At 37.3% G+C, this 24,094-nt stretch overlaps 1 protein-coding gene across 11 annotated transcripts in view; it reads right to left on the reverse strand.

Moving 5' to 3' along the window:
• Window positions 1–24,094, reverse strand: part of CNTN4 (contactin 4) — a 985,842-nt gene that overhangs the window by 437,892 nt on the left and 523,856 nt on the right. The window contains exon 1 of one of the 11 annotated variants that reach the window (XM_055259618.2): window positions 1,363–1,706. The exons of the other annotated variants lie outside the window; for them this stretch is intronic. The gene's annotated coding sequence lies outside the window, so the exon portion shown is untranslated. Of the gene's footprint in view, window positions 1–1,362; window positions 1,707–24,094 lie in introns of those variants that run through there. 11 annotated transcript variants of the gene reach the window in all.

Below are 24,094 nucleotides of genomic sequence, written 5' to 3' on the forward strand. Positions count from 1 at the left end.
ACTAATTCCTCTCAAATTTTACTATAATTACAGAGAAGATTATTTAACAATATTAAGTTATAGTTTCTCAGTATTATTTATGATTCATGTAGTAATAAGAAATAGGAATGTATTGGGCTTGTCAAGCCAATAGGTAACATAAATCAATAGTCAGCAAACTTTTTCCTTAAGTATATGTTTTAGTAAGATAGATATATAGATTGTAAATATTTTAGGCTCAGATTCTTTGTTTTGAGACAGGGTTTACTCTGTTGCCCAGGCTGGAGTGCAGTGGCAGGATCCTGGCTCATTGCAACCTCTGCCTCCCAGGTTCAAGCAATTCTCCCACCTCAGCCTCCCGAGTAGCTGGGACTGCAGTTGTGTATCACCATGCCCGGCTAATTTTTGTTGTATTTTTTGGCACAGATGGGGTTTCACCATGTTGGCCAGGCTGGTCTTGAACTCCTGACCTCAAGTGATCCACCAGCCTTGGCCTCCCAAAGTGCTGAGATTACAGGCATGAGCCACTGCACAAAGCCTTCAGATGGTTTTGTGGCTTTTTTTGCTCCTTTACAACTTCTGAATGCTGCTATTGTTGTGTGATAACAATCACATATAACACATAAACCAATGATTATGGTTGTGTGTTCCAATGAAACTTCATTTACAAAAGCAGGTAGAGAGGCAGATTAGGCTCAAGGTCCTACTTTTCTGGCTCCAGGTAAAGAGAAATGATAACTTAGCAGAGGATGAAAGTTACCTTAATGAGAAACATCGAGAAAACCCTCAAACTGAGTTTCTGTGGCAGGTTGGGCTGGCAAGAAATGTCCATGGATTAATACTAGTTTGTGGCATAACTGATTCTAGAGTATCATGAACTCTCTAGTAATCGACAAGATTTCCCTTTCAAAAACAAACAAACAAACAAACAGAATAACACAGCATCAGCTCAAGCAGGCACCACGTATTATACAGTCAACCGATTTTGATTATGACAAAAGCTAGAGAGATGTATCAGGAATATTAGTGGCCTAAGGAAGAACCATGAACTGTGGAAAACTAAGAAAGCTGGTGCTATAACTTAGGCTTTCTATTTTCTTATAAATAAGAATTTCTCATGTCACCAGCCTCCAAGGCTAGTGCACCCCCAGCAAGGACCAGAAGTCAGTCTGTGAACCTAGAATGGGAAGGAACAGGGTTAAAACTCTTAACTAGAAAATAGAAAATCAAATTCAGAAACCAAGTGGTGATCACCGGACTTGGGAAAATTGAATATTTGAAATGTATTTATTTTAAAATTAGATGCTGCATTAGTCTGCTCAGGCTGCCATGACAGAATTCCACCGAGTGGGTTGCTTAAGCAACAGAAATTTATTTTCTCACAGTTCTGGAGGCTGTAAGTCCAAGACTGAGGTACCAACAGGATTGGTTTCTGGCGAGGGTTCTCTTCTTGGCTTGCAGATGACCACCTTCTCCTTGTGTCCTCACAGGGCCTTTTCTGTGTATGTATCCCTGGTGTCCCTTCCCCTTATTATAAAGACAGCAATCATGCTGGATTGGTGCCACACCCTTATGACCTCATAGTCACATTTCGGGGTTAAGGCTTCAATTTGCGGCGGGGGGACATTCAGTCTGTAACGTGAGTCCCTTTCAGATACCATTTCTTAAGACAAAATTTCACTACAGCTACGGACAATTGACCAAATTAAATTATTCTGAAGGTCCACCATAACAGCAGTTGGATTTTCACTCAAATATGCCTTCTAATCTATTTGCCAGACAACAGGGGAAGCTTTTCTCAGACAAATTACATCATGAGTAAAAAACAAACAAAAAAACCCTTTTGGGTTATATCGAGTTCCAAATTATTACAATCCAAAAACTAATTTTGTGATTAAAAACCACTTTTTTGGTCATGTCCAGTTCTGAATTATCACAAGATTAAGTTTCTTTCAATATGGCAGTTACCACTGTCTATAAATCAGACATGGAACTACAGGTTGGAGGATGTTCAACTGATTTTGGGGATTCACATCTGATTTCTTTCTAATTTGAGAGAATAGAGAGCTTTGTTCTCATTTCACCGACACTGATAAAGGCAACTAGAAAAGAAAATCCCACTTCATCACTCCCTACTGATGGCAATCAGAGGAATTTTGAAATCTTCTCTCAGTAGTCACTTAGATTGGCACAAAACTGCATCAGATATCCATTGCATTCTATCGAGAGTGGAAAATATTCTTATAAATCAAGCCTGTTAAAGACTTTTTTCTTGCGCAAGATCACAGCATTGTGGAATAGCAACGTTGATCTCTAAAGCCATTTCTCTTAAGGTGTCCTACCCCGGCTCCCACACGCACATCTACAGCCTCCTGCCCCTGCTCCTCAGGGTTCCTGTGGCGACCTCCTACCTGGCTGCCTCACGATTGCTTTCCCGAGGTCAAATTCCCTCTCCTCTGTTACTTTTGAAAGCAGCTGAAAAAATAACTTCTGCTAAAAGGAGTACCGATCAAAACTGTCTTAATATGCTGAGGCTTCTCCAGGCATTTGTGGTTTAGAAGGTAATGCTGGAGGAAAAATGGCTTACAATGGAAGGGGTGACAACTAATGGAGGCACTCACTAGCCCAAAAGGGGAAATATGTCTAGCTATAGAAGCCAGTTCAGCCACCTCTCAAATTATACTATGAAACAAGTGCCTCATCAATTTGTACACAAAAATGTCACCTCCAGGATAACTCAACAATGGCAGAAAACTTGATAACTACAACATTTGTGATTACTTGATGACAGAACAAAATCAAATGAATATCTTCAATTAAAGTAGGTTAAATGTTAATCTGTTAATTAATCCTGATTCATAATAAATTTGTTTTAATAAACAAACTTTGATGCATTTGTAGGGAAAAATGACAGTTGGCCAGGCACAGTGGCTCACGCCTGTAATCCCAGCACTTTGGGAGGTCGAGGCAGGCGGATCACGAGGTCCGGAAATCGAGACCATCCTGGCTAACAGGGTGAAACCCCGTCTCTACTAAAAATACAAAAAATTAGCCAGGCGTGGTGGTGGGCACCTGTATTCCCAACTACTCGGGAGGCTGAAGCAGAAGAATGGCCTGAACCCAGGAGGCGGAGCTTGCAGTGAGCCAAGATCACGCTACTACACTCCAGCCTGGGCGACAGAGAAAGATTCCATCTCAAAAAAAAAAAAAAAAAAAAAAAAAGAAAAAAAAAAAAGACAGCTAATGGCAACATCCCTCATGTAGATGACAGAGCCCTGTTGGTAAGCAAAGCTTATTGCTACCCTAAGGTCAGCAGATTCAAGAAAAAAGAGTCAACATGTCTAAGAAAAATGGCAGCTTCATGAAATCAGATGCTAGAAAATAAACATAACTTGCAAAAATGACTGCTAGGATCCATGTCAGTACTGAGTGCCTTCCAACTTAATGCAAAATCCATTTAAAAACTACTGTGTATGTGTAAACCCTGTAAAATGAATTGCACATGGTGCAAAGATGCAACATACATAATCCTTGCCCTCAAAGTAGGGTGACCAATTTGTCCCAGGTACCTGGGGCTTGGTTTCAGCACTAAAAGTCCTGCATCCCAGGAGGTCTCCCAACTTCAGCCAAACCAGGATGGTTAGATATCCTACCTCAACAACATGTTAAGACTAGTAAGAAGATGAGGCACAAATCAAATTATATACGAAGAAGAGCAAAGTGGGGAGTGAGAACCAAGGGCAGACTGAGTATGGACATACAAAATACTAAGATTATAAAATGAAACACAGATAAACTTCTGTGTACTGCCCTTGAATTGCATCCCTGTGATGTGGTAAACGTGAGAATGGCTATCCAGATCTGGAAGCCTAGACACTTGCTTCCTCCTCGGAACAATTTTTATATCTCTAGCATCTAGTACAGTTGACTAAGAAAACAGACTCATTAAGTTATATTAGAGGTCAATGCCACAGTAACATTAAACTTTTATTATCTAAAGATGCTAAGTAATCTGGGTTATCACAAGTAATTTTTCTATTTTTCTACCCACAGTGTAGCTATTGATGAAAAAATGTAAAAATAAGCACTTCCAAGCCAACCCAATTGTTTCCTCTCCTCTTGGGTAATTATTTTCCCTCTTAAATGATATAAGCGGATTTTATTTAGTCCTTTTTACCCATATGAAAAATAGATTGTGGATTTTGTTTGATTTTTGTTTTTTTTTGAGACGGAGTCTTGCTCGGTCACCCAGGCTGGAGTGCAGTGGCGCGATCTCGGCTCACTGCAAGATCCACCTCCTGGGTTCACGCCATTCTCCTGCCTCAGCCTCCCAAGTAGCTGGGACTATAGGTTCCCGCCACCACGCCTGGCTAATTTTTTTTAGTATTTTTAGTAGAGACGGGGTGTTAGCCAGGATGGTCTCGATCTCCTGACCTCTTGATCTGCCCACCTCGGCCTTAGATTGTGGATTTTTAAGATATAAGACACAAAGTACAATCATAAAGAAAAAACTTAAAAGGCTCAACTATGTTAATATTAAGAGCTTCTGCTCTATCAAAGGACTCCAAATAAGAGTGAAAAGGCCAGCAAGCAACTGGGAGAATACGTGTGCAACTTAAGAGAACTGGCGAAAGACAGTGTCCAGAATACACAGAACTTCTCCAAATAAGGAGACGTTTAATTGCAAATTAAAATATTGAGATATCATTTCAAACTCAACGAATTGTCAGACAGGCAAAAGTCTGACACTGTCAAGTGTTGTCCAGAATGTGAAAGAACAGGAAAAATTCGATACTGGTAGAAGAAATGTAACAATAACAACTGTTTGAAAAACATTTTAGTGTTGCCTCGTGAAGCTGAGGATATAAATACCTCATGAGTCAATGCTACTTGTTAGAATCAGGTGCAGCAGGAGACATATTTAACAATATTCATAGCAGAAATTAATGACAATAGCGAAAAAAAGAGAGGATATCAATAGTAAGTGGATAGCAAATTATAGAATACCAATTCACAAATAATGATAGAAAAGTGAAAATAAGATAAACAAATTAGATCTAGTTATAGCAGCATGGATGAATCTCAGGAACTTAAGCTGAGTGAAAGAAGTAAGTCACAAGTTTCAACGTAACTCCATTCACTCAAAGTTTATATTGGGAGATACATGTAGCAAAACCATGAAGGTAATGGAATAATAAACACAAATTTCAGGATCACGGTTACACTTGGGAGGGAAAAGACTGGTATCACAGAGGAGCATTCTGGAAATTTCAGAGCTAATGGTAAATGATAATTGGCTTAAACTGTCATTAAGTATCTGTCACATTGTTATTCTTTATACCTTAGGTATATTTTGTAAGTATTCTTGTATATTGACCCAATATTTAATGAAAATAATTTTAGAATACAATATACAAGCCATTCCATGAAGAGGTCCCAGGATGTCCAGGGTCCCAGAAGTCTGCTCTTGTGGTGTTGTGGGAGCTGTGCATGGATTTTTAGAGATCCACTACCTTTTTGGAGGATGAAGATGGCAGTGGGTTACAATTCTTATTAAGCACATGATTACAGTATATACTGAAAACAATACTGGCAATTATGTATTAAGCACTTACTATGTATTTATACTGTTTTAAGTTCTCTTTATTTCATTTAGCCTTCACCACATCCCTATAAGGTAGCTACTATTATTACTCTAACTATGAGTAAACTGAGGCTTAGGGAGATAAAGTAATATATCCAGTTTCACATATCTAATTAAGTAGTACAGCTAAAATTAAGAATCAGAGGCCAGGCCCAGTGGCTCACGCCTGTAATCCCAGCACTCTAGGAGGCTGAGGTGGGTGGATCATTGAGGCCAGGAGTTCGAGACCAGCCTGGCCAACGGGGTGAAATCCTGTCTCTACTAAAAAAATACAAAAATTAGCTGGGAGTGGTGGTATGCACCTGTAGCCCCAGTTACTTGGGAAGCTGAGGCAAGGGAATCGCTTGAACCCGGGAGGTGGAGGTCGCAGTGTGCCGAGATCATTTCTCTGCACTCCAGCCTGGGAGACAGGGTGAGACTCAGTCTCAAAAAAAAAAAAAAAAAAGAAAAAAAAAAAGAGAATCAGAAATTCCAATTAAGAGCCAAGACTCTTAATCTCATTGCAAACTTTATCTGTATAATACAAGTAAAGGAAATGGGAGCTGAATTAGCACTGATTAATCTGAAAAGCCCGCCATGGTCTCATGTTGACAGGCAGGTTGCAAGGTTGACAAGTAGAAGGTAAGGCATTAGTCTCCAAATTAATTTTTATTCATGGTAGATGCTGACTTGTGGCAAAATATATTGTACTGAATATATCAAAGTAGAAATTGTTCTCTCTCAAGCTTTCTAAAAATTAAATTCTTAAAAAGCTGAATCTCACCTAACATTAAAAACAGCATTGACCATAAGAGTTCACACTTTTTGTTTGTTTATTTGTTTGTTTGTTTCCTGGACCCTTTTAGTGCACTGGTGAAACCTACGAATGCTTTTTCAGGATAGTATTTTCTAGTGCATAAAATATCATACACAGAGTTACAAAGACAACAATTTATACTGAAGAACAATTATAAAAGTATTTTTAAATTTTGTAATAAAACATATGTTTCTAGTGGTGAATGTAATAGCTACTAAAATTTCAAAGTAGTGAATGGTATAAACAATATTTTGAGATACATGTAATAACTTTCGTATACGAAGAAATCAATCAGTGACTTCTGGTAGTGGTAAAGCCACTGTAACTGATCAAAATTCCATGATTATCTCATTAATAATTGAAGAAACAGCTAAATTTCAGTAAATAGTTAATGAACAGAGAGGTTTTTTTTGTTTTGTTTTGTTTTGTTTTCTATGTGTGAGGCCTGGTTAAGAAACTCTTACCTACTGCATCTTGTTTTGCTTCTCCAAACTCACTTCGTTTTGACTGATCTGGATTTCCTAGTCAGGGGACACTCTGCTCTGTTCTCTTTACTGTTTCATTCAGGCTGATACACATATTATTGTTTTCCACTCTGTATTCCCAAGCCCTATGATGTATCCAAGCTACCGTGTTACTGCAATGGTTTCTATGCTTGCCCTTTCACCAGAGAGAGCAGTTTTATGATTCATCATTCATGCCACACAACCCTCTCTCCTAATATATAAGTTTGACAAAAGGCAGAGCACTTTGGGAACTAGCATTCATCATGCTTGTTTGCACAAACCTGACTTATGTTTACCTATCCTCTAACCTCCCCTGCCCCCCTTCCCTCTAGGTTCCACTAGGAAGCTCCACAGTAACAGCTAAATATCATCCGAAAGCCTAGGTAAAAGTGCTGTATGGTTGGATAAGGATTAATAGCATACCACCAGAATATCTGTGCAGTGATCCACAAAACTCAGAAATGATTGCTGTGCTTCAGGATGAGGAGTTAAAATGACAAAAATATATGGACCATGAATGGGCAAAACAAGGGGGTAGAAAATCAGGGAAAAAAACCATGAGAATAAAAATGAAAAAAAAATTAGTCTCAATAAAGGATCTTTCAAGAAGCTAATATTTACTATCTGCAGGCCCACCAGAGTATCACTTTTGAAAAACATGAAGATGAAAGGATTTTGTCATATTTCCATGGGCAGAGAAGCAGTTTTCTATAATGCTTTAAAGCATTTATTAAGGTGAGAGTAAATATGCCCCCACTACATAGCATGGATTTCTGATGTCACCCTTTCCTTTTCAGGCAACTCCTTGATAGCTACAGAAAAACTACTTTATTATGTGTATATGCAGAATTAGTATTTGGTAAAAAAGAAAAGTAGCTATATGCTTCCATCATTCTCATATGACCTACTTTTCACACAAAGAAATCTAATCCCTAAGAGTGCTGGCTTTTGAGTCAGAGTGCACCAGTCTCAGATCTCAGCTTTTCCATACCAGCTGCGTGATCTTGCATGAAATATCTCCTTATCTGAGTTTCTGTTACTTCATCTATAAATGGATATATTAACACACATCCTTACATGGTTGCTTTAGGTAGGCTAAGATAATGTATATGAAGAACTCAAAAGGTCTGGCAAACATTAAAACATTCAATGAACAGTACTAATTATTACTTCTCCATAACTGCCCCAATATTCCAGATTTTTCAGACAATCCTCTGCTTCAAAACTTGCTTGTCCAGCCGAGCGTGGTGGCTCACACCTGTAATCCCAGTAAGCTTTGGGAGGCCGAGGTGGGTTGATCACCTGAGGTCAGGAGTTTGAGACCAGCCTGTCCAACCCGTCTCTACTAAAAATACAAAAAATTAGCTGGGTGTGGTGGCACACACTTGTAATCCCAACTACTTGGGGAGTTGAGGCACGAGAATCACTGGAACCCAGGTGGCAGAAGTTGCAGTGAGCAGAGATGTCAAAAAAGTAACATCACATTTACTGCAGCCAGGTGTCTAGTAATGCTACTCTGGCAGACTGAAGTCTTTATATTCTTGTCCAAAGGAGACTATGTTTTCAGCTGGACTTTCATCTGGAACTTATTCTTCCCACCAAAAGGTAATAAATATTAAATCTCCTCCTACTGCCATAGTGAGTACAGGATACATAACCAAAAGCAGAATCTAGAAACAGCAAAGCAAAAGACAGGCATGCAGAGCAAGGGTAGACTGAGAGAAAGGGAGTGTTTTCCAACAATTAGAACAGAGATGGAACTGAAATTGCCTGAGCAATCTCTCTGGAAAAGGATCCCTTAATGTGAATTTCCTGCACTGAAATATGTAGCAAGGCTGCAGTTCTGCAGAGCACACCAAGAGTCTGGATATCAAGAAGCAGCATGACAGCACATAATGGTCTGCCGCAAGTATCATGCTGGACACATAAAAGATGCCAGAGAGGACATCAATCTTCTGAGAAGCTAAATCAGAATGAGGATCATTCTCTTGGCCATACCTGCTTGAGACTCTCACAAATTCTTTTGTGAAATGGAATTAATATCACAGCCCACTGAAAAATGTTGCTTACAACTGTACAAGTTAAATGCATATGCATTGTATTTCGTTCTCATTCCATGGGGTTCATTAAGTCACTCTCTACTTAATATTTTGGTGTTTTAATTTTTTTTATTATCCTGTAAGTCCTGGGGTACATGTGCAGAATGTGCAGGTTTGTTACATAGGTATACACGTGCCATGGTGGTTTGCTGCACCCATCAACCAGTCACCTACATTAGGTATTTCTCCTAATGCTATCCCTCCACTAGCCCCCCATCCCCTGACAGGCCCCAGTGTGTGACGCTCCCCTTACTGTGACCTGTGACCACATGTTCTCATTGTTCAACTCCCACTTATGAGTGAGAACATGCGGTGTTTGGTGCTTTTATAAGATACAACAGTTAAGACCTCTCCAGGTGTTATCACAAACAATTACTCAGATGAAGTAGAACACATCTGACAATTAGAATAAAACTTCTGGAAAGGAGCATAGGCAGAACAGAATACTTCCTCCCAGAATGTGTTGAGGCAGACTCAGTCTAGTTCCCTTGCTGCATGTTATACTTTCATATACATTAGTGATGAGGAGGTGAGGAGGAAGAGGCGAGAACAGGGGGGTGCTTACGTTAATTGAGAACTTTCTGTGTGTCTAGCAACATGCCAAGATTTTTGCAGGACCTGTCTCAGTCAACTTTCCAGACAAGCTTATAAGGCAAGTATTATTTTCATCATTTCATTTTACAAAGGATGAAATTAAGATTTGATGAGTTAAAATAACCTAATCAGCCTCAAATATGTACTTTCTAGAGTCAAATTTCAAGTCTTTCTTATTTCATGTTTAGGTTTCTGTCTTTTAAATATATAGTCTCCTTTTGTTTAACATCCAGAAGAGGATCCAAAAGGAAAAATCACACCTAACCAACTTTAATTTTTAACAGAGGCATGCTGGAATTAGAGTGCTTTGTTTCAAAGGAAGAATAATTACACAGGAGGGGGGCTGTTATAGGGTACAGTGATGTGCATATTTCTGTGTAAATGAGGTTTTTTTTCTAAAATCCGATTTATTCCACACACAAGGACATTCTTGTGTAAACAGATTCTTCACTGAAAGCCAAGCAATTATAAAGGATTAAACTCAACCTGTGGCAATATTTATTTTATACAGCTAAATCTTTTATGAGTAGAATAAAGGCTAATATTTTATCATATAACCTATTCTATAACCTAGATTTCTATGGACCCTTAATAAATAAATATATATATATATATATATATATATGGTTTTTTTTTGGATACAGGGTCTCCCTCTGTTCCCCAGGATGGAGCACAGTGACATGATCATGGCTGACTGCAGCCTCAACCTCCTGGGCTCAAGTGATCCTCCTACCTTAGCCTCTCATGTAGCCGAGACTACAGGCACATGCCACCATGCCTGGCTTATTTTTTGTATTTTCATAGGTACAGGGTTTTGCTGTGTTGCCCAGGCTGGTCTTGAACTCCTGCACTCAGGCAATCCACCTACCTCAGCTTCCTCAAGTGCTGAGATTAGAGTTGTGAGTCCCTGCCTCCAGCCTGAATGCCTATCTTAAATTCAAAACCACTTTCTGCATCACCAAAGTAACTGAGCTAAAGTAAGTGAGAAGTAAAATATGATTTCATATGGTATGGCATTGCCCTGCTTTTAAACATTTAATCTTAACATAATCAAATGAATGACTGGCTTACCTCCAATTTGTACAGCTCTCCAGGGACTGGGACAGAATATATTACTACTTGGGTACATATTTGAAGAGATACTTTCATTTATGCCAGGGGAAAAAAGTACCAGGTACAGAAACAAAGCATAGCCTCTATCTTAGAAACAACTGATTCCAAAACTGAAAAGGGTTAAAGTCATGAGCTCTGAGTACTGAGGAGGAAAATGAAGGCACAACAAATGCACTGCAATGATTTGTGAACAGAGAGGATATAAGCAATTGCATTCCTGGTAGCCTGTCTATGTTGAGTTATTAGCAGATCTGATCAGTACAAAAAACATTTCAAGGAAAAAGTGCTTGTTCCCTCATGTTCTTCATCAGGCAAATAAAAATACCTCTCCCTAAGGATTTAAAGAAGAATCCTGAAATTTGCTGTGTGATATCCTAGAACTAAGTTCTACAGGACTTGCTCCTTCTCTCATTACTTAACTAGTTATTCTGATGTCCATCATTTTACAATTATGATCCAACAGCCACCCTTTGTCTCTGATAAACAATTATGAAAGACTCTAAGAGATAACAGAAACACAAAATAAAGGTATATAAAGAGGCTGCAAATGTTTTCCCCATAGATGGATAATGGAATGTTTTGAATCCATTCTTCAAGATATTCATTTGAAAATATTTACAATCAATGCAATTTCTAGGTTGCTTCTGTGCCTTTCAATCAATGTCTATTGCTACTAGAAGCAGCAACAGCCTGGTGTTTTAGTCATAGGCCAGCTGGTAGCAAGAGCCCAAGAACGGAATTTCATTTACACTTGATCCTGATGACAACTGTCTTGGGAATCATGATATCTTCTTTTCTTTTATACTTTGCTTCTGCACTTATTTAGTACGTGCTTCTGAGATGACAGGGAGTAGCCTAAAGGATGTTGAAGACACAAAGTAAAAAAGACAGGGTCCCTGCCCTTAAAGAACTTACACTTTATGAAGAGATACTCCAGTAAACAGAAACTCTCAGGCAATGTAAGTGCTACTGTCTCATTATTATGAAGGCACAATAGAGCAGTATCAGGTCAAGGAACATATCCTCTATTTTGCAGATAACTGGTTTGGTGAGCCTAAATAATTTCCCAGTCTCTGCAATGATCTGTTGGAAGATCTATCACTTCTAACCTAAGTCTCCAGATTCCAAACTTACCACTCCTTCCACAATACCAGGTTGCCAATGTGTCTGAAAATACCTGACATTTTTAAGAGAAGTATGTCACAGCAGATACAAATTGTTTTATTAGATTGGAACACTGAATGAAACATTGTAGGTTTCACTAATGATAAACAATTGAAGCCATACGATATGAACAACATTGATAATCAAAATTTCCAGTAGGAGATACTGATTAAATAAGAGCAATGCCTCCAGAGCCTGACTGTCTGTGTTAATTATCCCTGCTGTGCTACTATTTGGGACACTTTGGGCAAACTGTTTATGAGCCTCAGTTTCTTAGTTTCTGGAATAGGATCAATATACCTATTTCATAGGTTGTTGTAAAAATGAAGTGAGTGTGTATATAATGTACATATGGATGCTCATTTACTTTTTACAGCAATCTTATAGAATAGATATTTATATTGGATGTCCCATATATAGCTTATTTATATAGAGCAAACATTTGTATTAATATGTGTATACATAAACACGTATATATACAAAATGTATATGTATATATTATATATGTACATACACACATATTTACACATATACACATACATACATACACACATATACACATATACTTATATTATTTATACACATATACATGCATATTCCATATATATAAATATATACCCACATTTAATTTTTACAACACTTTCTATGTCCCAGGAATTGTTCTAAGAACTGTTTTCCATCACTTTCTATGTGCCAGGATGGTTCTAAGAATTATCCATTCCCCTATACCTATCCCATATTATATGTAAACATGTATATATTCTAAATACTACATGTAGTATTTAAGGCACTGTCCTAAGTGTGTGGATAGTGCTCAGAACAGTTTCTGGCACATAGAAAGTGATGGCTGCTATTTTACTTAATATTTTCTACTTCCATTCAACAAATCATTATCCATCTCTTGGAAATTTCAAATAATTGTTGTAATGTGTTCAATATGACAAATATTTTTTATACGCATAGTTATCTAAGTCTCAAATACAAGTGTTTGCCCATTTCCAACTTTTTGAAAATGACATCATCTTGCACAGAGATTATAACTGAGAAGAAATAGAGACATTATCATTATGAAAGAATCCTTGTATTCCTTGAATTAGTCATGAGAGAACTATCTCTTAAAAAAAAGGGCATTTTTCAGGTTGGCCACCAGTGACTCACACCTGTAATCCCAGCACTTTGGGAGGCCAAGACAGGCGGATCACTAGGTCAAGAGATCAAGACCATCGTGGCCAACATTGTGAAACTCCGTCTGTACTAAAAGTACAAAAAAATTAGCTGGGCATCGTGGCGCACGCCTGTATTCCCAGCTACTTGGGAGGCTGAGGCAGGAGAATCACTTGAACGTGGGAGGTGGAGGTTGCAGTGAGCCAAGATCATGTCACTGCACTCCAGCCTGGGCAACAGCGTGAGACTCTGTCTCAAAAAAAAAAAAAAAAAAAAAAGGCATTTCTCTAAAGATCAGTGATGTTGAGCTTTTTTTCATATGTTTGTTGGCTACATAAATGTCTTCTTTTGAGAACTGTCTGTTCATATCCTTTGCTCACTTTTTGATGGGGTTTTTTTTTCTTGAAAATTTGTTTAAGTTCCTTGTAGATGCTGAATATTAGGCCTTTGTCACATGGGTAGATTGCAGAAATTTTCTCCCATTCTGTAGGTTGCCTGTTCACTCTGATGATAGTTTATTTTGCTGTGCAGAAGCTCTTTAGTTTAATTAGATCCCATTTGTCAATTTTGGCTTTTGTTGCCATTGCTTTTGGCATTGTCGTCATGAAGTCTTTCCCCATGCCTATGTCCTGAATGATATTGCCTATGTTTTCTTCTAGGGCTTTGATGGTTTTGGGTTTTACATTTAAGCCTTTAATCCCTCTTGAGTTAATTTTTCTATAAGGTGTAAGGAGGGGGTTCAGTTTCAGTTTTCTGCATATGGCTAGCCAGTTTTCCCAGCACCAGTTATTGAATAGGAAATCCTTTCCCCATTGCTTGTTTTTGTCAGGTTTGTTGAAGATCAAATGTTTGTAGATGTTGGGTGTTATTTCTGAGGTCTCTGTTCTGTTCCATTGGTCTATATGTCTGTTTTGCTACCAGTACCATGCTGTTTTGGTTACTGTAGCCTTGTAGTATAGTTTGAAGTCAGGGAGCATGATGCCTCCAGTTTTGTTCTTTTTTCTTAGACCATCTCATGCCAGTCAGAATGGCAATTATTAAAAAGTCAAGAAACAATACATGCTGGTGACACTATGGAGAAATAGGAATGCTTTTATACTGTTGGTGGGAATGTAAATGAGCTCAACCATTGTGGAAGACAGTGTGGCGATTCCTCAAGGATCTAGAAATAGAAATGCCATTTGACCCAGCAATCCCATTACTGGGTATATACCCAAAGGAATATAAATCATTCTACTATAAAGACACATGCACATGTATGTTTATTTCAGCACTATTTACAACAGCAAAGACATGAAACTAACCTGAATGACCAACAATGATAGACTGGATAAAGAAAATGTGGTACATATACACCATGGAATACTATGCAGCCATGAAAAGGAATGAGATCATGGATGAAGCTGGAAAGCATCATCCTCAGCAAACTGACACAAGAACAGAAAACCAAATACCACATGTTCTCACTCATAAGTGGGAGTTGAACAATGAGAACACACGGACACAGGGAGGGGAACAACACACACCGGGGCCTGTTGGGGGGAAGGGGGGTTAGGGGAGGGAGCTAGATGATGGGTCAATAGGTGCGGCAAGGCACCATGGCACACATACAGCTATGTAACAAACCTGAACATTCTGCACATGTATCCCAGAACTTAATATTACAAAAAAAAAAAAAAGGCAGCTTGAGGAACTAGTATTCTTAATTTTGCCAAATAATCTACTGTAATTAAAGAGGAATTTATGGTATTTTAAAAGCTATTTAAGGAATAGATTACTCTTAATCCTTGATTCATCCCATTTAGAATCCTATTTTTGATGGTAGCTTTAGCAGATGGTTGGAAACACTTAAAGGCTAGAAGGAAAGGTGTATCAGTGCTTTTATAGGTCATTCCTAAAGGCTAGGTATATCCAGCCTCCCTCACAAGCTAATTTTGATAACTCACGGATAAATTTGTCCAAACTTTAAAATTTCCTTTATTCTAATTATACTGTGGAAATAATTGCACAACTCTATACATTTACTTAAAATCATTAAATTTTATCCTTGAAACAAGTGTATTTTAGGGTACATAAATTATACTTCAATAAAGCTGCTTAGCTCTCTAAGTTTATTATTTTTAGAGTGAAATAGATGATGAACTTCATTCCACTGTCTTAATCCAGAAGAAATCTTAATGATTTAGTTAAGAATAGGGCTTTTAAAAATGTGAACTGTTTTAAGACACTGAAATCCTTTTACCCACATGAAAATAGATAGGGGCTTTAAACATGTACAGATGTGAAAATGATCTGGGGGAATTTCAACACAGATTAAAGATTCTTTCATATCATCACTGACACCTGCAAGGTTTAATTAAGCTGAAAGTCACCAACTTCTCCTCAAAATGCTGACTGGTTGCTTGTTAATTAGTTGCTTTTCTCATTGATTAGCAACTTATGCAATACCCTGTTATAAATGGCTGTAATGCTTGCTTTGTTTCAGAGCCTAATTAATATGATACAGACTATTTAACAATTGTGTCCTTGTTTGATTTATGAAGCAAATGCAGAGAATTTTATTGCTAACCCAAAACAGTGATGTGCAAAAACAAATTTTCAAAGCAAGCCAAAGCTAATAATATAAAACTTTGTCTTTTAGGGAAACTTTGATGAAATGAGCCATCACTGCTTGTCATGAACTATCAATTAATTTCTCAGCAATTGTGTTGTCAACAAATTTTCAAGACAAATGTTTCAATAAATAAGTACCCGTCAATTTTCAGTTCTCCAAATTATACTTTAGAAGCCTCTGTGGAATTAATTAAAATAACTGTGTGAGCACTTCTTTGCTTTTTTTATGCAGATGACTACCAAATCTCTATCTCCAGGCCTAGTCTCTTCTTGGAACTCCAGGCTGATGTACCCAACTGTTTATTTGGCATCTCTACAAAGATGTCTGACAGGCATCTCTATTTCAATAGGACCAAAACAGAACTCTCAATTCTGCCTATCTCTCCTCAATGAACCTGCTTCCTACTCATCTCAGAAAAAAATTCATCATTTATGCCGTAGCTCAAGCCAAAAGTTTGAAAGTTAACCCTGTTCTCTCATTTCCTCACTCCTCTTCCATCCTATCTCCCAAACATCCTGAATCTGTTCAATTTTTGTACATTTCACTACACCAGTTTGGTCTTTCCCACCATCACCTCTCACCTGGACAACAGCCTAACTGTACTTCAATTGTTTCCCTATGATACTGTTCTCATACCTTATCCAGTGTGTTACCTTGTCACTTTTTGATCAAGTGGATCTTTCCAACGATTTGCCACTATATTCGGAATGAAAATCAATCCTTTTCATCTGGATTACAAAATCTCACAAAATCTAGTCTTCGTATACCTCTCTGACCTCATCTTCCTCTTTCCCACTTGCTGGCTACATTTCAAGCTTATTCCCACCTGAGGGTCTTCACACCAGCTATTTCCAATGCTTAGAATATACTTCTCTGGTGTTTCCATGGTGGCTCCTTGTTGTCATTTAGATTTCAGCTTAAACTCTGCTTCCTCAGAGAGGACTTCCTTGACCCCTAAAGTAGTTACCCACTGGCCTGCTCTCAGATGCTCTTCAGTATCTCACATTTTTTGTTTTTGTTGACTTCTCTGATTATTCTACTTTTTTCTCACAATAGAATGTTAGCTTTTTGAGAAAAAAAACGTTATCTATCTCATTCATTACTGTATCCACAAGGGTTAGAACAGTGGTCAGCATATAGAAGGTACTCAGTATTTGTGGATTGAGTATCTGAATGTAGGGTTAGATTTGGTGTGGTATATTCAGTGAGGATCAGAAAGAAACTCAGTGCTCATTTTCCTTAAGAAAGACAAACAAACAAACATTTAAGTTGTTGATCAAACTTTTATAGCACCCAGTCAGGTTCTCTATTCAACCTTAAAAACAAATGCTTATGACACATCCGATAGTGATAACTGGTAAACTAAGGCTAATATTGATATTAGAGTTGAGTCTTGTCTTTTTCATGAATTATAGTGTAACTCTGATCATATAGCAAAAATTGCAGTCAAAATTAGCCCTACAAAAAGTCCTTATATTGCCCAAAAAGTACAATATACACGGTCTTATGTATACCATCTTATAAAGTAATATGAATGTATAAATGCGAAATACAAATAGTGCTTTACAGTACATTAATGAACAAATATGTTGCAGCACCTGCCTAATCAATATTTAATCTCTTTTCTTTTTTTTCTACTGGAATCCAAAATTGTCCTTTGACTGGCCATGTGCATCGTAGAAGATGGGCCCATCCACAAGCCTATGGTTGAATCATGGTTGATCTAAGTAAATGCTCATGATACCTTTTCCTTGCCAGGAATTGGTTTGGCTTTGTGATGTCATTCTTGCTAATGAGAAGTGAGAAGAAACAGTTTGGGGGAGACTTTAGGAAAAGGTGTCAACATTAATAAAATATATGGAAATAAATAGAACTTCTTCCTCTGAACAGGGAGTCTCCACGTGTGCTTAGAACTATGGAAGCTATCTTAAGTAAAACTAAGTTGCCACTCTCAGGATAACATATTAATGATAAAATGAAAATCCTAGTTCACCGATGATGTACTGCACCACTGATAAGCAGACAAAGCCCCTGGCACAATATACAAGAAATACTCCTACAACGTTGTGTTCTTAAACGTAATGCTCACATGCAGCACCCTAAGATGCTTCCTCTAGTCATGCATGGAATAAAAAGAGATCTAAGTGATTCACTTCTTCTATCTCAAGGTCACTAAGGCTAACACTCTTGGGGTGAAATAGTGTGAGAAATTGCTGATGCCATTTAAGTTGTTATATCCTATTTCCTTTCATTTTAAGTTTCCATAGTTGAATTTGACAAAATTAAATGCCTATATGTTGGCATATTACTCTATTTTATTCTGTAATAAAGACATGAAAAACTTGTTGATTTCTTTAAAGAGTAAGAAATAAGATATGTAGCAATGTAGCTCATCACATGAAACTCCTAAATATATTTTATCTACATCATTCTACCCAGCTAAAAGCAGTATCTTCCTCACTGAATTCTCATAGCGATAATAACGGCCTTTACCTTGTGAAACCAGTATTAGTGTATGCTGTATCTTGACTTCAAAACTGCTGCAAAAGCAACTGTGTGTGTTCCAATTCACACGCACACACACATATACACACGGTCCCCCAAAACAATACACATTCGGTAAAAATTGTACTTCAAGTATCATATAACCACGCTGTTTTTAAGTTTCTGTACAGTATTCAACAAACTACATGAGGTATTCAGCACTTTATTATAAAATAGGCTTTATGTTAGATGATTTTGACCAATGTAGGCTAATGTAAGTGATCTCATTATGTTTAAGTTAGACTGGGCTAAGCTACGACATTTGGTTCGGTTAGCTGTATTAAATGTAATTTTTGACTTACTGTATTTTTAACTTATGATGGGTTTATCGGGATGTAACCCTATTGTAAGTCAAAAAGTATCTCTGTCTCTCTGTTGTGTGTGTGTGTGTATTATATACATATATATATATATAAATATATATATATAAATATATATATATATATATATAACTGGTTACATTAAGTTGAGTAATAGATTTTTCTTTGAAAGCATGTGTTATTTTTAGCCATTAAAATGTTACCATCTGAGAGTATCTAGTAAGAATCTTCATGAATGCAGCTTTATAATACTCCATCTCCTACATATCCTGAATAAAACTGGGCCACCTAGTAGTGTGTCTCACCATAAGTTTATTGCACTCAAAAGAAATACTCATCCAACATTTTAAAACGTGATTAAAAATTGTATAGACACCTGTATAAGAGATGCCACAAGGCAATCCGTTATACAATAGACAGACAAAACATCTTAGCTAGTCTTCTCACCAACCTCTATTCCCCAAATGTTCAAGACAGCTTCTTTAAAATTTGTTGTTCTCATCCTTGTTCTCTGCCTCTGCCTCCACTGACCCTTGCAGGTTCCTTCTCACTGTATTCCATCCATGCATTGGGTATTGGCAATAGTCAAAGCCAGATGGACACCAGGTAACCCAGGAAAAAAGGGAAAGAGAGGAATGGTGTGAACGTATCTAAGTCACATTTATTTTTGGACCTCACAAAGTGAATTCACGCAACGGCTCTCCCAAGCAGGTTCTATTACCCAGAGGCTAGTTTTCCCTACAATCCTGCAGCTTAGGCTGAGGAAGGTGATGTTACTCTCCTTGGCCCATCACCTTTACCTGTCCTTTCCTCTGTCCCATGGCTATCAGTACCCTTGAAAGAGTCTTGTCTGTGATGAAGAAATTTTTAACAGGTTTTGTTTTTTTGTTTTTGTTTCTTTCTTTCTTTTCTTTTGTTTTTTTTGGTCCCAGGTGCTGTGAGTACTTTTGTTCCCTAAATGTTCTGGTCTTTATGAGTTGAAAGTCTCCACTCATAGCAGGTGCTATATGATTTAATGAATGTTCCAACAAAATAGAGGCGAAGAGCTTGAAGTCCATCACTTTGAATCAATGTAACTTGCCTACACACCTTTAACTTTGCCTATAACATCTGTAAAATGGAGACAGCAACGATATCTATTGAAAATAGTCATCACCTGAATCAAGTGAGATAATACATATAAAGCATGTTATAATGGAAGTATTATTTTAAGATGTATCGCACTGCTACATGAAAACAACTCTGGCAAAAAAGGAAAAAATATTTACTTATCTTTAAACAATCAATGAAATTTAAGTACTCATTTTAGGTCAAGTAACTCCCTGCATTGTATACCTGAAAAAGTATTTCTCCCAAGTTACTAGTGGAAAACTATGTGCATTTCTTTTTGGCAATGGAAAACGCCACCGTATTCTCAGACAATACACTCTGAAAATACTCATAATGACTGCCCTCTTGCTTGGCTGCATGTTTATAGTTTTTAAATTTTCTGGTATTAGTCATATGAGATACCTATTAATTTTCTCAAACTAATACAAATCAAAAAAACATTTCCATGGTCTGTTCTCTACCTAGAATTTACTGTGATAACAAGAATTTGTACATTTATAGCACATTAACTCACTCCCATAATGGCAAAATGCACAAAGTGTAAAGTGGCATAAAACAACACGTCCTCATGAGTTTCTACACAGGCTGAAACGTGACTCAGTGGAAATAGTTGCAGAAATGGTGAGGGTGCTACCAAGAAGAGATGAACAGATGTCAGAACTGATTGACTGAATCATTTTAGAAGGCCACAGGCTTAAAGTTTATCATATGAAGCAAAAGCAATTTAAAAAAAGAGGTTTCTAAAGACTTAGAAAAAGTGTTTGCAGGATGGCAACTGAAGAAATAAAATTATCCCATTATACAAACAAGAACCAAGCTATCAGAGATGCTTTTAAACATTTTGAGTTTTTTCTTAAGAGAAGATTATAATAATTTCAAGAATGGAAGTGAGCAAACTTCCCCAGATGATCTTAATAACAGTTTAATAATAACTTATACTATGGTGAAAAATAAATAGAGTGAGAGTGATAGACAATATGGAATGAGTGTTTTGTAAAACCTGGCATTTTGTATTTACTTGTAATACAGATAATTTAACCAGTCAACAGACAGTTAATTACCTACCATGTGTGGGCACTGTGCTTGGGAGAGACAGAGAAATCAATAGGATATCATCTCTAACCTCAAAGGGACAAAGATAAAAGCTACTTTTATTTGGTAGCTGTATTCAAAATTAAGGTGAAGAAAATAAAGTTTTATGCTAACGAAATCAATGACATTTGTTTAATGAAACAAAGTGCTATATATAAAGTTGTACAAATCAAAAAATACCTCTTTATTGATAGTAAAAAAATTATTAGAAAATTATAAAATGGAATTTTTTAAATGGAAAATATGTAATTTTAATTATAGGTGCCTTTGGTGCTACCCAAACTACCCTAGAAAGATGTTTTATAGCACTGAATTTTTCAAGTCTCAAAGGTATATTTTCTTTATAGAAGTTCAAAGAGAGGAAACTAAAACTCATTTTTAAGCCATAATGTTTAATTAACTTTAGAGATAAGTTAGAGAGCTACCCTACTGAACATAATGCTTTTGAGAACTACCTATATTTTAGAAGTACAAATAGTTGTTTCATTGTTTGGGATTCCATACTAAATCTCTCTTAGTCCATTCCTGCTGCTATAACAAAATACTTGAAGCTGAGTAATTTATAAACATGAATTTATTTTTCACAGTTATGGAAGCTGGGATGTCTAGGATAAAGGTGCCAGCAAATCTGGGGTCTGATGAGGGCCCACTCACTGCTTCCAAGGTGGCACGTTGAATACCATGTCCTCACATGGTGAAGGCAGAAGGGCAAAGGGTCCTAAGCTAGTTTCCTCCAGCCCCTTTCTAAGGTGCTAATCCATTCACGAGGGCACATCCTTCATGACTTAATAACCTTCCAAAAGGCCACACTGCTTAATATCTCCACAATGCAGATTACATTTCAACAGAAATTCTGGAGGGGACACATTGAAACCACAGCAATATCTATCAGCCCATGAAGCATATGTGTTAATATTTATTTTCTAAGAAAACCTTGTAGAAAAATCAGTGTTTACACAGAGTGGCTGAATGTGACTTGTCTAAAGTATTAGGGTTTTTTAAAAATTTCTGTTGTTGATTATCCTTTCTCCAGAGAGGATGAAAGGAGAACAAGACCAGACTCTTTATAGACTGTAAGCATCATCAAGCATGCCCCTGTCTAGAAAGAATATTTGGCCTATGAAATCTCCCAGTAGTGGAAGAATAGAAGACTCAGATAGTTCATGCCACAACTTCCTTTTCTATTCATTATTCTCAAACAAATGCATTTTTTAAAAAGAGCCAAGGGGTGGGGCACAGTTGCTCATGCCTGTAATTCCAGGACTCTGGGAGGCCAGGCCGAGGCCGGTGGATCACGATGTCAGGAGTTCGGTATCAGCCTGGCCAACATGGTGAAACCCCATCTCTACTAAAAAGACAAAAAATTAGCCAGGCATGGTGGCGCATGCCTGTAATACCAGCTACTCAGGAAGCTGAGGCAGGAAAATTGCTTGAACCCGTGAGAACCCATGAGGCGGAGGTTGTAGAAGCCGAGATCATTGCACCAGACTCTGTCCGGGGAGAGGGGAAGGAAGAGCCTAGGGTTTCTTTTTTTTTTTTTTTTTTAAAGAGACAGGGTCTCACTATGTTGCCAAGGCTATAGTGCAGTGGAATAATCATAGTTCACTGCAGCTTCAAATTCCTGGGCTCTAGTGATCCCCCCACCTCAGCCTCCTGAGTAGCTGGGGCTGCAGGTGCATGCCGCCACTCCTGGCAAAAGAGCCTAATATTAATAGTGCTCAATTCAAGTTGTTCATGTAAGTGGACTTGGGCACCTGGGATAATTCTTTTTCTCTGCCTCAGATTTCTCCAACTCGGAGCACACATGTTTATCTGAGTTGATTTAACAACTGTATCAGTAGATCATGTGGTCTTTAAGGTGGCTGAAACAATGCCTCAAATTTCACTACATTCAATTTATTTCAGTCCCTTAGTGTGATCTTACAGTAAATTCCTGTGATTTTATTGAAGAGTCAACCTAAACGTCAAAAATTAAGCATCACGCCTAAAGATGATTCAGCCAATCACAAGAAAAAAAGAATTTTATGATGTGACTAGATGTTATGAGCCACCCGTAAAACCATAGAAGTGATCAAATACAGCTTGTAGGAAGAACTATAAAAGACATGTTTTTATTATATGATATTTTAAATTATTTCTATCATATGGAAAAAATCATAAATTGATACCTTATGTAGACATAATAGATAAGAACATTGTACAGATTGGTTAAAAACATATGTATCTATTTTTTAACATAGCATTTAAAAAGGGCAGATTGAACTAGGTCCTCCTTTCTCTCTTCTACCTGCTTTTATTCACAGAAGTTTTCTGAAATGTTTATGTATCATTACCATGTTTTTATACTGTATTAGCCATTAGTTATGTGCATGTGTGTGTGTGTATGCATATGTATATACACATGTATTATTTTGGTATTTCTAAAATATATATAAAGAGCATTACATTACACTTTTATATCCTTTTGAAATTTTTTATTTTCACTTTACATTTTTGCAGTTATTCTTATTGATACATAGAGCGTTAATTCAGTTACTTTATTATGCAATATTCCATTATATGAATAAACAGATTATTTATTCATTCCCTTTTTGTATGGACAGTTAGGTTGCTTCTACCATTTTGCTATTACAAATGATGCCTTGGTGAACATTCCAGTAATGTGTCTTCTTGTGTATATGTACCTGCTTTTCTAGGGCATATATCTAGAATTATCATGGCTGGATTGTAGGTAGCACATATCCAACTTCAGCGGAATGTTCAAATTGCTCTGCAATATGACTATAATAATTTATACTCTTTATTCATTTGACAGTTTCTAGCAAAAACAGACATAGTTTGAAACAGATGCCAAAAGAAGGTGGCCTTGGAAGAATGTAACAGTCACCAAGTCCGTCAAATACTCAACAAGAGAAGTAGCAATGTATCAAGAAAGAAGATTAAATGTGTCCTAAAAACCTGGGGATAGGAGATTGTGGAAGCGAAGCACAAGGACATCACAGTCAGGAGCCAAGGGAAAAAGAATAGAGCTAGCATCTGTAAAGCTCATGGGTCTGGAGATCTGAAGTCTCTGAAGTCATCAATTTTAACCAACACCAATACTGCCATGAGGCAAAGGAAAAGTTTAGGTTTTACTCACTATCTTCCATTTAAATGGTAAGTATGTATTAAATATTCAGAAAAAACTTTCACTGAAATGGACCATGTGCTTTTAAAGATACAGACCTTAAAGAGGGAAACCACAGCCGTTTGGGAAGTCTTCTGTGGATCATTTCATTCCCTAAGAATGTTGACGAAGAAGCAGTGGTAGGACCATGGAGGGGCAAATATTTATTTCACTTTAAAAACAAAACCA

This window comes from Symphalangus syndactylus, chromosome 21 (assembly GCF_028878055.3).
Source record: "Symphalangus syndactylus isolate Jambi chromosome 21, NHGRI_mSymSyn1-v2.1_pri, whole genome shotgun sequence".
NCBI lineage: Eukaryota > Metazoa > Chordata > Mammalia > Primates > Hylobatidae > Symphalangus > Symphalangus syndactylus.